General features: G+C 42.7%; 1 protein-coding gene across 5 annotated transcripts in view; it reads left to right on the top strand.

The window, feature by feature from the left end:
* The first annotated feature begins 5,813 nt into the window (after window positions 1-5,813).
* Window positions 5,814-17,828, top strand: part of LOC139380224 (poly(rC)-binding protein 3) — a 167,972-nt gene continuing 155,957 nt past the window's right edge. For 3 of the 5 annotated variants that reach the window (XM_071122756.1, XM_071122754.1, XM_071122759.1), the window contains exon 1: window positions 5,814-6,064. The gene's annotated coding sequence lies outside the window, so the exon portion shown is untranslated. Of the gene's footprint in view, window positions 6,065-13,458; window positions 13,565-17,828 lie in introns of those variants that run through there. The other 2 variants (XM_071122757.1, XM_071122755.1) reach the window with 2 other exon arrangements.

Raw genomic sequence — 17,828 nt, 5'->3', positions numbered from 1 at the left:
TAGTACCCTCCAAACTCATCATTAAGCTCGAGGCCCTGGGTCTCAACCCCGCCCTGTGCAACGGGCCGCCCCCAGGTGGTGAAGGTAGGAAACAACATCTTCACTCTGCTGTACCTCAACACTGGGGCACTGAGACAGCCAACAGGGAGGAGGTGAGGGCCCTTGGAGTGTGGTGTCAGGAAAATAACCTCTCACTCAATGTCAGCAAAACAAAAGAGATGATTGTGGACTCAGGAAATAGCAAAGGGAGCACCCCGTATCCACATCGTCTCGACAGCAGTGTAGAAGGTGGAAAGTTTTAAGTTCCTCTGTGTACATATCACAGACAAACTGATATGGTCGACGCATACAGACAGTGTGGGAAGAAGGTTTGACAACTGTATTGTTGTAATGTTCTAGGCACGACAGTGCATTAACATTAATAATTGTTTACGACAACACCTCCTGGTGGATCCATAGTACTACAGTTTATGCTAGTCAGTCAACCACTGAACAAGTACAGTGCCTTGCGAAAGTATTCATCCCCCTTGGCGTTTTTCCTATTTTGTTGCATTACAACCTGTAATTTAAATGGATTTTTATTTGGATTTCATGCAATGGACATACACAAAATAGTCCAAATTGGTGAAGCAACATTTTTAAAAATTAAAAAAAATTATACAAAATAACAAACGGAAAAGTGATGTGTGCGTATGTATTCACCCCCTTTGCTATGAAGCCACAAAATAAGATCTGGTGCAACCAATTACCTTCAGAAGTCAAATAATTAGTTAAATAAAGTCCACCTGTGTGCAATCTAAGTGTCATATGATATGTCACATGATCTCAGTACCTGTTCTAAATGGCCCGGAGTCTGCAACACCACTAAGCAAGGGGCACCACCAAGCAAGTGGCACCATGAAGACCAAGGAGCTCCTCAAACAGGTTAGGGACAAAGTTGTGGAGAAGTACAGATCAGGGTTGGGTTCTAAAAAAAAATATGAGAAACTTTGAACATCCTAAGGAGCACCATTAAATCCATTATTACAAAATGGAAATAACGTGGCACCCAAAAAAAGCCATTGCTTAAAGAAAAAAATAAGCAAACACATTTGGTGTTTGACAAAAGGCTCCCAAAAAACAAGAGACTCCCAAAATATATGGAAGAGGGTGCTCTGGTTAGTTGTCACTAAAATTGAGCTTTTTGGCCAACCGCTGTGTCTGGCACAAACCAAACACCTCTCATCACCCCGAGAACACCATCCCAGCATCATCCTGTGGGGATGTTTTTCATCATAAACTGGTCAGATTTGAAGGAATTATGGATGGAGCTAAACACAGGGAAATTCTTGAGGGAAACCTGTTTCTGTCTTCCAGAAATGTAAGACTGGGACGGAGGTTCACCTTCCAGCAGGACAATGACCCTAAGCATTCTGCTAAAGCAACACTCGAGTGGTTTAAGGGGAAACATTTAAATGTCTTGGAATGGCCTAGTCAAAGCCCAGACCTCAATCCAATTGAGAATCTGTGTATGACTTAAATAGTGCTGTACACCAGCGGAACCCATCCAACTTGAAGGAGCTGGAGCAATTTTGCCTTGAAAAATGGGCAAAGATCCCAGTGACTTGATGTGCCAAGCCAAAAAAGACTTGCAGCTATAATTGCTGCAATAGTTGGCTCTACAAAGTATTGCCCTTTTTTTTGGGGGGGGGGGGGGGGGGGGGGGTGAATAGTTATGCATGCTCAAGTTTTCTGTTCTTTGTCTTATTTCTTGTTTGTTTCACAATAAAATATATTTTGCGACTTCAAAGTGGTAGGCATGTTGTGTAAATCAAACCCCCCAAAAATCTATTTTAATTCCAGGTTGTAAGGCAACAAAATAGGAAAAATGCCAAGGGGGTGAATTATTTTGCAAGCCACTGTATACTGCCTTCCAAAAGTATTTACACCCCTTACTTTTTCCACATTTTGTTGTTACAGTCTGAATTTAAAATGGATAAAATTGAGATTTTTGGTCACTTGCCTACACACAATATCAAAGAGGAATTATGTATTTTGCACATCACTTTTTCACAAGTGAGGAGAACAACATGTTTTCATTTGAATTGCAGATTGAAATGAATTTTCAGTTTCACATGTGGGGGTTTAATAATTTTATTCTCCTCATATATGAAAAGGTGGCATTAACATGTTGCAGAAGCAATGTTTCCAAATGTGGACTTGCCAATTCTGTAATGCCCTTCTGTAAAGGTGTAACTTAGCCTATCCCTGGAACTCGGTCTGTTTATTAGAACAAGTCTTGTTTTTGTATGTAAAATGTACCTATTAATTTATTTCTGATTTCTAAGCCACCCCCTGCATTATTATGGCGTTGAGGCTACAACTAGGGGGAGACATTCGGAGTGTTACTTTCTCTTCTTCATGTTGGTTTGTAACCGTTGGAAGAAAAGCCAGAGATACTGAGAGAAGCTAACTAGCTCTCTGTCTCCTTATTTATCCTGTTTTCAGGTTTGTACACATTGTTTCATTTTCAAAATCTAGAGATAACGTGTTTACCTAGACTCCAAGTTTTCTAGTCATTTTGATGTATAATTTAAGTGTTTTGACCGAGTGAAAAACAAGTTTTTTTTCCCATTCATGTGTGTAGTCAAGCGAAGTAGCTACCTAACTTTGATAAAGATGGTGCCGATGGACAAGGCCAACATCTGACAAATTCAAACCCGACTTTGCCATTTAATTTAAAAAATAGTGTTTATCTTTACTTTTTTATACAGGAAGTTATCACATGGCCTCCCGAGTGACACAGCGGTCTAAGGCACAGCATCACAGTGCTTGAGGTGTCACTACAGACCCAGATTGCTTTCCCAGGCTGTGCCACAGCTGACTGTGACCGGGAGATCCATGAGTAGGTGTACAATTGGCCCAGCGTCATCCGGGTTAGGGAAGGGTTTGACCGGCCGGGATTTCCTTGTCTCATCGTGCTCTAGCGACTCTTTGTGGCGGGCCCTGGTGCCTGCAAGCTGACTCCGGTCCCCAGCTAGACGGTATTTCCTCCGACACATTGGTGCGCCTGCCTTCTGGGTTAAGTGAACAGTGTGTCAAGAAGCAGTGCGACTTGGCAGGGTCGTTTTGGAGGACGCGTGGCTCTCGACCTTCACCTCTCCCGAGTCCGTAGGGGACTTGCAGCGATGGGACAAGACTGTAACAAAAAAAAAGTTAGCACATACTATTATCACAAATGACCGCCAAACACTTTTGGACATAAGATTGCCAATTACTAACATTGATTTCGACATCAAATCCGACTTCAACCACTGACTCAGCTGTTCTCCTGATCACTATTCCTAAACTATTCCTTTGTTTCATGGGCTACCAAAACGCCGCAGGCATAGACTTGGTAGTACTGGCATCCTTGTGAGACTGGGACGTAGAGAAAATCGACTGGTACTCCCTCCATTTTATTGGCAAATGTCCAGTTACTCGAGAATAAGATGAATGAGCTTCGTTCGAGAGTCTCCTTTCAGATAGACTTGAAAAACGGCAACATTACAAGCCTTGCAGCGGTACGATCGGATGACGGCAGCCTTGGGCAAATCCAAAGGGGGAGGTGTGTGCCTTTTCACAAGCAACAAGTGGTGCACTGCTTCCAGTGTGAAGGAAATCTAGAGCATTTGCTCACCTGATATATAATACCTCATGGTAAACTGCAGACCCTTTTATCTACCAGTAGAGTTCTCATTTGTAATGATCATGGCTGTCTACATCCCTCCACAAGCCAGCACCACTTTGGAACTCAACAAACTGTATGGAGCCATAAACAAACAAGAAACTGCACAACCAAATGCATCGTTTCTGGTGGGCAGAGACTTTACTGCAGGGACTCTTGAAATTGTTCTACCTCACTTCTACCAACAATTATTCTGCGTCACTAGGGATGCTAAAACTCAACCACTTTTATTCTACCCACAGATGCATAAAACTCATACAAGGCCCTCCCTCACCCTCCTTTTGGCAAATCAGACCATGAATCTTCCTGCTTCCTGTTTACAACCAAAAGCTCAGTACCAGTGATGTGCTCAAGTACCAGTGATGCGCTTAGGTACCAGTGACGCGCTCAAGTACCAGGAAGTACCAGTGATGCGCTCAATACAGATGTGGTCCGATGATATTGACGCGAGGCCACAAGACTGTTTTGCTAGTACAAACTGGGATATGTTACGGGATTCATCTGATAGCATTGAGCAATTTACCACATCAGTCAGAGGCTTCATCAATATGTCCATAGATGATGTTGTCCCCACAGTGACTATACTTATCCAAACCAAAAAACATGGATTACAGGCTATATCCGTGCTGGGCTAAAGGCTAAAGCTACTGCTAACATTGAATGGGACACGGACATGGACGCATATAAGAAAGCCCGCCACGACCTCTGACGAGAAATCAGACATGCAAAAGGACAATATTGGAGGAAGGTGGAGTCCTGTTACACCGTCACCGATGCTCGTCGGATGTGGCAGGGCTTGCAGATGATAACTGATTATAAAGGAAAACCCAGCTGTGAGATGCCCAGTGACAAATAACTCCCAAACAAGCTAAATGTCTTTTATGCTCACTTCCAGGAAAACAACACACCCAAGCCATGGCCTGTTCTCTCCTTTTCCAACACTCAGACACAGGCAGTATAGGAGCATCAAAGCAAAAACTGTAAGACTGGCCAATAGCTTTACCCCCAGACCATCAGGCTGCTGAATGAGGGGGACAAGGGGAGGAGCTACCTGCTCCCCTTGTCCCCCTCCTGACCCCCGGGCTTCCTACCCCCCTCTGCTTACTCTGCCCCCACCTCAATGGATATTTATCATTGCCACAGTTGTTAATATGTATACATCATTATTTGTGTTTTATTTTTTATTGTTATCTTTCACTTTATCCTACAATGTTGAAGCTTGGAACTCAAGAATTGAGCTCACTGTACCCTAGCATGGGCTGTCCATATGGCTTTAGTCAAAAATAGTGCACTATGTAGGGAATAGGGTACCATTTTGGACACAGATATTCACAGCTGGGGCTAGCTGGGAAGTCTCACGAGAATTCTCTCCCAGAGAGAAAATCTACCTTTCAACACATCGGTGCTCACATACAAAAACGCAATCAAAGTCTGCGTTTAATGGAAAATTAAGCTTGACAAAGCCATTGATCATTTATAAAGCTGAGAACTCGGTAGAGGTATCGATCTGGAGAAATAAAATAAGCCCCGACATACAGAGAGTGCATGGGTCAAGTGTGTGTGTTTATTCATCTATGTGCATGAGCATGCATGCCTGCACATCTGCACATATCTGCATGCATGCGCTTCCATGCATGTGTGTCAGTGTGCAGAGATATCCATTCCCTAACTCCACTCCACTTCGACAAACCTGCTCTTTCTTCTGGAGGCAGCCTTTGCCAGGTCTGCAGTGGAGCATGCAGTGTTATTGTGCTGGGTTAAGTGCCTCAAAATCTAATTACTCTAATGTCTGTTGCCATCTTAAATCACGCTTAATGGCTAAGTGCACTGGTTTGTCTGTCCTTCGGAAGGAAGCTTCCTTCACACTGCTCCCTGAGTAATAATTCCAATTGGATATGAGCAATTGCACTTATTGGCTGGGGCACGGCACTGGCTGCCGGGTTTCTGATTTGCTGCCAGGGGTGTCTATTGGCTGCTCGCTATTGGCTCCTAGGAGAGAGTGGGAGGGTAGCTCTCCCTTTCCTTCTTCTTTGGTAAAGCGTGTGAATGCAAGTACTCCTTTCTCTCATTGTTTGAGTGACTGCAGGTATTGGTGTCTGCCTCTGAACGTGCGCGCGTGTGTGTGTGTCTGGGAGTGTGTGTGTTGGAGAGGGAAAGAGATAAAAAGAGAGAGTGAGGCGAGCAGTGTTTCTTTTCCCCCTCTAGCCTCCCCGTCTCCCTGCTCCCTGTCACTCCGTTCTTCCTCCCTCCCGGACCACCCTGCCTCCAGTCGGATAGACCCTGGACCTCCCCAGGACCCCCCTCCCATCACCCCTTTGACTCTCCTCACTTCTCCGACCCGCTTTGTCAACTGAGCAGGTAAGATGCTCATACTGCTGCGACTCTCCTTATCGCCCCCCTTTTCCTTCCCCCTTTTGGATCTCTCTCTCTTCCTTACTCCCTATCTCTTTCCCTCTCTCTCGCTATCTTTCTCTCTCTCTTTCACTGTCTTTCTAGGTTTCAAGTTCTCCCTCCAGCAGTTCCCCTCAGAATTAGGCATGTTTTGAAAGTGGAAGGTAAAGGGAGATTAAACCTGGGAGGTCACAGTCTTTTCTCCCTCCAACTGATATCACACAGAGATCTTACCTTTTCTCCACAGTCATATATCTTCCTCTTTCCCATCTGCCTTTACAATCTCGGGCCCTCAGGGTTCGAGCGGAAACTAACACATAGAGAAGGAAATTAGCTCTTCTACTCAAACTGTTCTGGATATAACTCAAGCTGTTCCGGTCTGTGACAGCGCACCATATTTTGGTTGAATCCTTAATTGATTTACACTATTTACTGTTGTTTGCAATAACTATTTATAGATGTCAGTGTCAGCATGCGCTAGCTACTTCCCCAAATGGAGAATACACAGGTCCACCAGAAACCAGAACGCATGACATTGCACAAACGGTAATGACTTTACAACGTTTGCTACTCCCTTGATTGAATCGAGCAATCTATCTTTCTCCAGCAAGCAGTTCCAACATTAGCATGCTCTATAAAGCATTTCTGGCAACAGCAGAAGAAGAAAGAAAAAAGCTTGTTTGTCCTCCACACAGACTCCACACATCCTGTGTTTTGCCAGGAAGTAGATGTTGTGCGATACTAAAGTGATTTTTAGATGTCAATACAACTGGGCCCCCGGAGGTTTCAACAAATTTAACTCAGCCTCTGATGCTTGACTATTTCAAAGGGGCTTCCCCTGTGTGAAGGGTGACCTTTATATTTGTGATAATGATTTTTTAATTTGCTCTGAAAAATGCATCTCTGCTAAAGCCTGCTGGGAGTATGGGGCCTTCAAGAGAGAGCAACCCTCTTGGGAGGTAACAGCCCTTGCTGAGATTGTTCTGGTGTGTTCTGTACAATTACAATGGACTATGAAAGTACTGTGAGGGCCCCTTGAGACAACAATGACTTTTGTCCTTTCTACTTTAAACAACATTGGTTAATTTAGTCTGAGAGAAACATACAGTACCTCTGTGTCAATGACTGCAGTTGTATATAGCTGTTATTGAAGTTGAGTGTCAGTGAGAAGTGATGAGGCGTAGATTAGTTGTGTGGATTTTTCAGAGAGAAGAACAGGTGTCTTCATTTACACTGATATCCCTATGAAGCCGAGCTGTCTCTGTGCCGAAGGCAGGATCAAGTGAAAGTGGCTCTCGAAATTTCTGCTAAGCTTTTGAAATGTTATTTTTTTCTCCCCCATTTGAATAGGTGTCTGCAATATGGCAGAAATGTCAAATGTTTAAGGTTAGGAATAAGTGGCCGGTTTCCACGTCATCTCCAGATGTCCTCAGACATGGATGGACGTTGAATACTGACCTGGCTTCTCCTCTTTCTTTATCTCTCTCTCTCTCTCTTCTCTTTTCTTCTCTTTATAAGGAGTTGTGGTGTGTTGGACTCTCTGAGACAACACTAGTATGTCATGTCAGAGGTTAAAGTTCAAATAAGAACATATTTTTGGTAATCCAAAGAATGGGGCTGGGGAATTGTAACTAGTGTCATATTCCTTGACATAGTTATGGAGGTTAGGATTGCAATTGGTATGATATGTTTAAGCATTTTGAATAGAGTTTGTTTACAAGACTAACAGTCTAATCCAATCAGAAACACCCAAGATCAAAGGCTGTTAGTATTGTAAGCAAACTCTATTAAAAATGCTTAAAACTATCATGCCAATTGCAATCCTAGCCTCCATAATCTTAGTACAATTGTTTTATCCAATCAGAAACACCCAAGATCAGATTATAAGGCACTTCTACGTTATATTATTCAAGAACCAATGGGCATCTATCATTTATTGAAGGGGAACAATAGGCAAAATTTGAAACTTAAAAGAGGCTTTGGGGCTCCCGTGTGGCGCAGCGATCTAAGGCACTGCATCTCAGTGCCAGAGGCGTCACGACAGCCACCCTGGTTAAAATCCAGGCTGTATCACAACCGGTCGTGATTGGGAGTCCCATTGGGCGGTGCACAATTGGCCCAGCGTCGTCTGGGTTTGGCTTTGCAGGCCATCTTTGCAAATAAAATGTTTATCTTAAATAACTTGCCTAGTTAAATAAAGATCACATTTTATTGGTCACATACACATATTTAGCAGATGTTATTGCAGGTGTAGTGAAATGCTTTTGTTCTTAGCTCCAACAGTGCAGTAGTATCTAATAATTCACAACAATATAAGCAAATCTAAAAGTTAAAGAATGTAATTAAGAAATATATAAATATTTGATTGAGCAATGTTGGAGTGGCATTGAATAAAATACAGCAGAATAGAATACAGTATATAGAGTTGATGTCGGAAGTTTACATACACCTTAGCCAAATACATTAAAACTCAGTTTTTCACAATTCCTGACATTTATCCTAGTAAAAATACCCTGTCTTAGGTCAGTTACGATCACCACTTTATTTTAGGAATGTGAAATGTCAGAATAATAGTAGAGAGAATGATTTATTTCAGCTTTTATTTCTTTCATCACATTCCCAGTGGGTCAGAAGTTTACATACACTCAATTAGTATTTGGTAGCATTGCCTTTAAATGGTTTAACTTGGGTCAAATGTTTTGGGTAGCCTTCCACAAGCTTCCCACAATAAGTTGGGTGAATTTTGGCCCATTCCTCCTGACAGAGCTGGTGTAACTGAGTCAGGTTTGTAGGCATCCTTGCTCGCACACGCTTTTTCAGTTCTGCCCACACATTTTCTATAGGATTGAGGTCAGGGCTTTGTGATGGCCACTCCAATACCTTGACTTTGTTGTCCTTAAGCCATTTTGCCACAACTTTGGAAGTATGCTTGGGGTCATTATAAATTTAGAAGACCCATTTGCGTCCAAGCTTTAACTTCCTGATTGATGTCTTGAGATGTTGCTTCAACATATCCACATAATTTTCCTCCTCATGATGGCATCTATTTTGTGAAGTGCACCAGTCCCTCCTGCAGCAAAGCACCCCCACAACATGATGCTGCCACCCCCGTGCTTCACGTTTGGGATGGTGTCCCTCGGCTTGCAAGCCTCCCCCTTTTTCCATCAAACATAACGATGGTCATTATGGCCAAACAGTTATAATTTTGTTTCATCAGACCAGAGGATATTTCTTCAAAAAGTACAATCTTTGTCCCCATTTGCAGTTGCAAACTGTAGTCTGGCTTTTTTATGCCGGTTTTGAAGCAGTGGCTCCTTCTTTGATGAACGGCCTTTCAGGTTATGTCGAAATAGGACTCGTTTTACAGTAGATAGAGATACTTTTATACCTGTTTCCTCCAGCATTTTCACAAGGTCCTTTGCTGTTGTTCTGGGATTGATTTGCACTTTTTGCACCAACGTACGTTCCACTCTAGGCAACAGAACACGTCTCCTTCCTGAGCGGTATGACGGCTGCGTGGTCCCATGGTGTTTATACTTGCATACTATTATTTGTACAGATGAATGTGGTACCTTCAGGCGTTTGGAAATTGCTCCCAAGGATGAACGACTTGTGGAGGTCTACAATTGTTTTTCTGAGGTCTTGGCTGATTTCTTTTGATTTTCCCATGATGTCAAGCGAAGAGTCACTGAGTAGGCCTTGAAATACATCCACAGGTACACCTCCAATTGACTCAAATTATGTCAATTAGCCTATCAGAAGCTTCTAAAGCCATGACATCATTTTCTGGAATTTTCCAAGGCACAGTCAGCATAGTGTATGTAATCTTCTGACCCACTGGAATTGTGATGCAGTGAATTATAAGTTAAATAATATTTCTGTAAACAATTGTTGGACAAATTACTTGTGTCATGCAGAAAGTAGATATCCTAACCGACTTGCTGAAATTATAGTTTGTTAACAAGAAATTTGTGGAGTGGTTGAAAAACGAGTTTTAATGACTCTAAGCATGTGTAAACTTGCGAACTTCAACTGTGCATATGAGATGGGTAAAGCAGTTGTCACACCCTGACCATAGTTTACTTTGTATATTTCTATGTTTTGGTTGGTCAGGGTGTGATCTGAGTGGGCATTCTATGTTACATGTCTAGTTTGTCTAGTTCTATGTTCGGCCTGATATGGTTCTCAATCAGAGGCAGGTGTTCGTCATTGTCTCTGATTGGGAACCATATTTAGGTAGCCTGGGTTTCACTGTGTGTTTGTGGGTGATTGTTCCTGTCCTTAGTGTTAGTTTGCACCAGTTTAGGCTGTTTCGGTTTTCATTACGTTTATTATTTTGCACTGTTTGTATTTAGATTCGTGTTGCTATAGTCACAATAAACATGGATCGTAATCTACACGCCGCATTTTGGTCCGACTCTCCTTCTCATACAGAAAACCGTTACAGCAGTATGTAAACGTTATTAAAGTGACTGGCGTTCCACATCAGTTTTATGTTATTTCATCAACATGCTAGTGTGTACTATTCAATAATTTATATATACACTAGATGACTAATTGGTGCGCTGTGTTGAAGCCATGCACACACTGTGCCTCAATCTTGCAGTCCCCCACCATCATATATATTTGTTTTATGCATATAAATGAATTTATTAATATATGCATTCGTTTTTGCCATATTTACTCTTTCAGACACCTTAATGCAAACTTTAAATTATATTATATGAGATGAACATAAACATTTTAAATAAAAAAAAATGTAAAAATGTTCTTTGAAGTATCATTTTTAGAGATGCATGTAATTTTGTCCAAGAAACATTGAATTGAAACACTGTATAATTCAATGCATTCCTAGGCAGGACTACTCCTACCGGGGAGTGCCAATATGGCTGACCGGTGCCTTCAAAGACTCAATGGCCATTATATAGCATCAGCAATCCAGGGTTTACAGTATATACATCATAAGTACTATTGCATGGTATCAAAATTGAAGTGGAAATGTTGCTAACACTTTACTTAAACCCATAGTAATGCACTATTATTCTTTATAAGCAGGTATGATCCCTCCCTTCTTGTTATGCCACACCATAATAAATGATAGCTTAAGTAGTGTTATCAAAATATTGGGGACTCAAATATATAACACCACTTGAAAATAATTTCTTACATATACCGTAGTATCTCTAAGTAGTTCCACCACTACCAAACAGTTGCATTGTCAGAAATGAAACAATAATACAGTACAATAATAACATTGAGTCTATTCTCTTTGAAGAGCCCTCTTCTTGTCTTGAGCCATGCTCTCAAAGCAGCTGGTCCCTTTGTGCTTTGGCTGCTTCTGCCTGTTCCGGATCTCATGCTGTCCTGGCTTGGGAGTTGCCTCGGCAGCAGTGGCACAGCGTGAAAAGGGCACTGACATTCACTGGCCAGTGTCCCCATGTATGCCAGAAGGGATGGGGCGAGCACAAAGCAGACACATACGGTACCAGTAGCATCTACTCTGGTCAGATCTGGCTTCTGTTGTCATGAACACTCTTTAGTTTGACATTGTTTTTGTCATTAAAACAGTGCCGTCGGCCAAAAAGGATAGTTTTAGGCATTCATCAGTTCCATGTTCTGAATGATTTGAGCTATGTTGACATTTTCTGTTTTTATCTTTCTCTTAAACATAATTTCAGTATTTTGCATACACCTTTTTTTCTGCAATAATCACACCTCGTTTGAACCTTTATATGCCTATGAGCTGTAGGCGATGATATTGCTGTGGTATAGGTGCATTGTTCAGAGCATGTCCGTGGTCAATACATTATTCCCGAACAACACATTGTAGATTAGAATCCTATAATTCTAACGCCTTAACGCCCTTTTGATGTCCTATGGACATAGATGCACTACGCCACAGCAATGGCGGGACACTGCTTTTGTGTCCCTTGTTTCTCTCCCTCTCTCCTTCATCTCAGCCCTGATTGGTAAACAGGCCTCCCCCACTGCGCTGGGTTGTAACTTAAAGGCGTCCGGCCCGTGTCATAACTCATAAGCAAATGCAATGCTGGAGGGGGCTGAAACGGAACGCTGTACCTTTTCAAAGTTGAGGCTATATGAGAGAATTATGACCTGTGAAATCAGAGGCCTTTTGTCTCGGCAATGTAATTTAAGCCGGCAATGGGCCGTGAGATCAATGAGGGGCTGAAGAGCCCGGAGAGAGAGCGAGATAGGGGTGGAGCTTGGCGCTTTGCCTCCCGCTGCCTGTGTTAACGTTGCTCTGGGTGGTGCAGTTAGGCCGTGTATAGGCAAGCTGCCACAATGTCAAAAAGCTATTTTTAGACCCATTAATACACAGGGGGTTCAGAGCAATGCTCTAGTGGGATGTAACGTGGAAATATTATTGTTAGCTAGGAACAGGCCTGGCTTTGTTGATCAAAGTATGGTTGGTGGCATGGGAGGGATGCTGTGATTCCATTACAACCAGGAGCGCTGTTCAATCAAAACTGGTATGCAGGAGTTCAACACTCTGCTTGTGCTTTTTTAACCCAATGATCCCACAGATTAATGTTCAGAATAAAAGGAGAACATGTTTCCTTGCACGGTGAGAACAATATTATTTCACCATATCCCTGACACACATGGATGCTGGTTTTAATTCAGTAGGACCCTAGGTCCCAAAAGCCAGAGCAAAGTGGAGTTTAAAGTCACACACTTTGTGGTTCTGCTTTCTATAGTGCCCTCAAAAGCCAAAGACCTACTGTACTGTAACACTGTGTGCTCTTGCAAAGAGACATAACTGCAGCTTATACAGAAATGCTATCTGATAATGTCAAGAGAAATGTAAGGGATATGCTTGAGCCCTGTCTCTTAGCCTGCACTTAGCCCACACGCTCTCAGCGTTTTTGCTTGATTAAAAGCAACCCAGGAGTTTGTAGAGCACGATAGGTGCGAGCGCAAGGGCTGACAGCTTAACCGCTGATTATTCAAGCCTCTTAGGCTAAGCCACGGCACTCGAATGATTAACATCGACTCTTTTCCCCCTCTCTCTCCATCTCAATCTCTCTCTTTCATTCTGTCTTCATTGAGGGAGCGGAGTTTAGGAAATGGGAAAAGATGGAGACAGCCCGCAGAAGGCAGACCTGTTGTCTCATAGCTTGTGGGGATCAGTGCATAGCACAGTGATTCATGTGGTGCAGAGGCTTTATATAGACATAATCCACCCCAGTAGCGTAGCAGCGATGGTTGACTGTGTGAGGCGAGCACACCGGTCGGACTCTCCTATTGCGCCTCCTCCTCCTGCCACAGGGGTGTGAGAGTGTGTCACCAGGTCACGTGGTTATGACCCAGTGATATAGGTCATTAACCCCCCCCCCCCGACAGTGTGTGTGTCGCAGCAGCGCCTGACACACAACTCACGCCTCTCCCTGTGGGGTCATGCCATCTCCACTTCTGCAGGGTGCCTGTGGCTCATCAACACAACAGGTATTTCTAGGGTTAAATAATGTTCCCGAAATGGGGAAGGCTATGCAGTATTCTCTGAATCTTACTTTGTCCAGTTTTCTTGAACTACTTTAAAGAGCATTCCCCATGATATGCCTGCCATGATATGACTGTAAGAAGTGTGTGGCAAAAACAATGTAATCACAGTTTTGGTCTGCTGTTTGGTCTGTGTTGAATTCCCTTCAAAGCATCTCTAGAAAGCCTGCACACTCTAGCATTAAATCATAACATCATGAGAATATTACCACACGTTCGACGTACATGGTTACATCACTTGTTTGATACTGTTTTGACTGGGGATGATCTTCAGCTTGTGTAAGAGATATCGAATCATAACGAAAGCTCTTCTTCTTGGTAGTTGGGCTGTGTTGTGTTACCCCTTTGACTTTTTGGCACAGCCACAGGCGACAGCACAGTGACATGCCTGCCGGACAGATTGGCCACAGTTGGGGGGGACGTAGGGTGGGAAGGAAAAAGGTGTAGGCTGCCACTGAGGCATCATTATTACCTTTTTTGGGCTAAAGCCTTAAGGTACCCATTGCCTAACCAAGTTTGAACTTGAAATACCAGGTGTAGTACTCTTAGAGCTGGGTTTGGTTCCTTCTCACCCCTTTTTGAGAGAGGATGGAGGATGTGCCCCTTCGGCTTGCCTGACATACTTTCCCTGAGCTGTTGGTTTTTCGGATCCCAAGGCATCCACAGAGCCCGCTAAGTCAGCAAGAACGCTGCCGAGTGTGCATAAGCAGATGTAGAAAAGAGCGGACGGCTCTAGAAAGACTGAGAAACACTTCCCTCTCTGCTCTTTGCAGTGTACAGGGCCTCTGTAGAGACTTGTGTCGCCCACAGAAACCTAAATCAGCTTCAAATCCCATTATTCACATTATCCCACCTTCCCTAGTCTCTGCGCTAATTCATTAGTCACTAAAAGTTAAAGACCCCTTGGCCCGATTGAATCAAAACTGGTAACCATGTTTTTAGGTAAGAACAAAATAGAATACCCTCTAAGCTCTGCAATAATTTATGTTTCAGATAAATGTAGTCAACAAAATTATTTCAATGTAAACAAAAACAACTTTCTAGGTATAACACGCTACTTTGCAACACTAGGAAAACATTCTCCACCTTAAACCTAGCACTTCGTTTCATCCCTTTCTCTTTCTCTACCCCCCCACCCACGCCCCATCCCCTTCACATTATGAATGAAATGCTATTACCCTCTTCTTACTATCTATTATTCATATAATGCAATGCTGAAACTGTGTATGTGCTAATACTTAGCAGATCATGTGGGAATCTCCACTAATGCTGCCTCCTCTCCTCGTCTCCTTTCCTTCATCTGAACTGATCAGACACATGGACCGGTGAGGGTAAAATAGGGTAATATGCTGAGAACCAACAGGGGTGTCTGCTGTCACCTCACCAGTTGTTTAATGAGAGGAAGAAGGAAAGGAAACAAGGAAAGGAAATCACCTTAGACCATTGAGATGAAGTGCAGGCCTGGACCAAAATCCTGCTTCTGTCAATTGTGATATGAAAGATCAAAGATTATTCGTTGACAGATACCAGGATGTTTGTGTTATTTTTTTCTGGCTTTTCGAGAATGACACATTGGCCTCCTTACAACGGCAGAACTCCTCAAGGCATCAAGTGGTGCGCAATTAACAACGGCTCCACTATTTTGACATTTTAAAGAGCTCATCACCAAGTTGAGCCGCAATCTGTTTCCCGCAGGCAAATCTAAGTAGCATATAACTTAGCGTGGTACGATTTCTCCCTCCAAGTTTGGAGTTTGATCCATCGGCTAATTCGCTTTCACAATCTCTCAGAGAGTATTGCAGCCTGTGACATCATGATGCCCTCCCCCTCCCCTTATTTCTTGAAAAGCTTAGCAGTCTAGGTAAAAGCAGAAAAGAAGCACTATCTATTCTTCTCTGGAGGGGGACAAGAATGTGTGTGGGGGAGGAAGAGGGGGTGGTTTGGGTGATATTCAAGTCTGGGGAAATGCCTTTGAATTTTCCGAAATATATATTTTTTCTGTGGGATTAAGACATTAAAGTCTCCAAATCATCAAAGTGCTTTAATGTCACTGCTTCATGAGGAGGGGATCTGCGTTGCCTCTTGAAGGTGTGAGGATGTCAAACGCTGCTAAACGATTCAGAATATTACCCTTCCTCTCCCCCACCAATCTTATTTTATTTTACCTGCATATTCAAATGACTAATACTGCTTCTGTTGTTGAGTCGATCATGGTTAGACTTCGACAGTTTTTTCATGGTTATGTTCCAAAATTATGTAAAATGGTCAGTGAGAGAAAGGCCTTGTTAATTTGTGTTTGAATTTTTGTTTTATCATTTACACCATTTTATATCTGTCATATTGTCAGGTCCATCTTGACACCCTAATTAGTGAGGAAATGTTTATGCTTCTCTATGCATGTGTGATTATAATATCCTTTATTATTTAGAAAGGGAAAGCGCGTGAGTGAGTGAAAGAGAGATAGAGACGGAAAGGGAGGGATATTCCCTCCACTTTGAGGGGAAATCAGCCAAAACCTTAGAAAAAAATTGTAGACCTCCACAAGTCTGGTTCATCCTTGGGAGCAATTTCCAAACGCCTGAAGGTACCACATTCATCTGTACAAACAATAGTACGCAAGTATAAACACTATTGGACCACGCAGCCGTCATACCGCTCAGGAAGGAGACACATTCTGTCTCCTAGAGATGAGCGTACTTTGGTGCAAAAAGTGCAAATCAATCCCAGAACAGCAGCAAAGGACCTTGTGAAGATGCTGGAGGAAATGGGTACAAAAGTATCAATATCCACAGTAAAATGAGTCCTATATTGACATAACCTGAAAGGCCGCTCAGCAAGGAAGAATCCACTGCTCAAAAACCGCCATTAAAAAGCCAGACTATGGTTTGCAACTTCACATGGGGACAAAGATTGTACTTTTTGGAGAAATGTCCTCTGGTCTGATGAAACAAAAACAGAACTGTTTGGCCATAATGACCATAGTTATGTTTGGAGGAAAAAGGGGGAGGCTCGCAAGCCAAAAAACACCATCCCAACCGTGAAGCACGGGGGTGGTAGAATCATGTTGTGGGGGTGCTTTGCTGCAGGAGGGACTGGTGCACTTCACAAAATAGATGACATGATGAGGAAAATCAGTCAGGAAGTTAAAGCTTGGACGCAAATGGGTCTTCCAAATGGATAATGACACCAAACATACTTCCAAAGTTGTGGCAAAATGGCTTATGGACAACAAAGTCAAGGTATTGGAGTGGCCATCACAAAGCCCTGACTTCAATCCTATTGTGGGCAGAACTGAAAAAGCATGTGCGAGCAAGGAGGCTACAAACCTGACTCAGTTACACCAGCTCTGTCACGAGGAATGGGCCAAAATTCACCCAACTTATTGTGGGAAGCTTGTGGAAGGCTACCTGAAATGTTTGACCCAAGTTAAACAATTTAAAGGCAATGCTACCAAATACTAATTGAGTGTATGTAAACTTCTGATCCACTGGGAATGTGATGAAAGAAATAAAAGCTGAAATAAATCATTCTCTCTACTATTATTCTGACATTTCACATTCTTAAAATAAAGTGGTGATCCTAACTGACCTAAGACAGGGTATTTTGTCTACGATTAAATGTCAGGAATTGTGAAAAACTGAGTTTAAATGTACTTGGCTATGGTGTATGCAAACTTCCGAATACATTTTACATGAAGGGGATATACAGTACATTAGGCATTCATAACCATTTTTTATAACCTTCATGAGGAGACCCGTTGACCTAGGCTGCTGAGCTGAAGCCTAGGCCCCTCACATTCTTCCACTCTAATCAGGGACTTATTTAGACCAGGTGGTGCAATTAATTATTAGGTAGAACGGAAAACCACCAGGCTCCGGATCTCATAGGGTAATATTTGAATAACTCTGGCCTAAGCATTAGTTGGGTAACTGTTGCAGATATTCAAGGTTACTTTCTCAGTGGCCATCACCTACTGCCACTTGAGTCCCTAAACTGCTACAAGGGCAATGCTATCTGGCTGACCCGTGTTGCTCCCAGACAGTTAGTGTGTGTGGTGTGTTAGGGGTTGGTACTGTGACAGCGAAAAGACAAGTGTCCGTTACAATGGACCAATAAATACATATTCTACAGGACTTTATATAATGTTGTTGAACCAGTATGTTATTAAGGGTCTTAATCAATTGGAAACCACACTGCCATTTCACCCTGA

The sequence above is a fragment of the Oncorhynchus clarkii genome, chromosome 22 (genome assembly GCF_045791955.1).
Source record: "Oncorhynchus clarkii lewisi isolate Uvic-CL-2024 chromosome 22, UVic_Ocla_1.0, whole genome shotgun sequence".
In the NCBI taxonomy this organism is placed as follows: domain Eukaryota; kingdom Metazoa; phylum Chordata; class Actinopteri; order Salmoniformes; family Salmonidae; genus Oncorhynchus; species Oncorhynchus clarkii.
The sequence above is the reverse complement of the archived record's forward strand: the minus strand, read 5'-3'. Positions and strand labels throughout refer to the sequence as shown.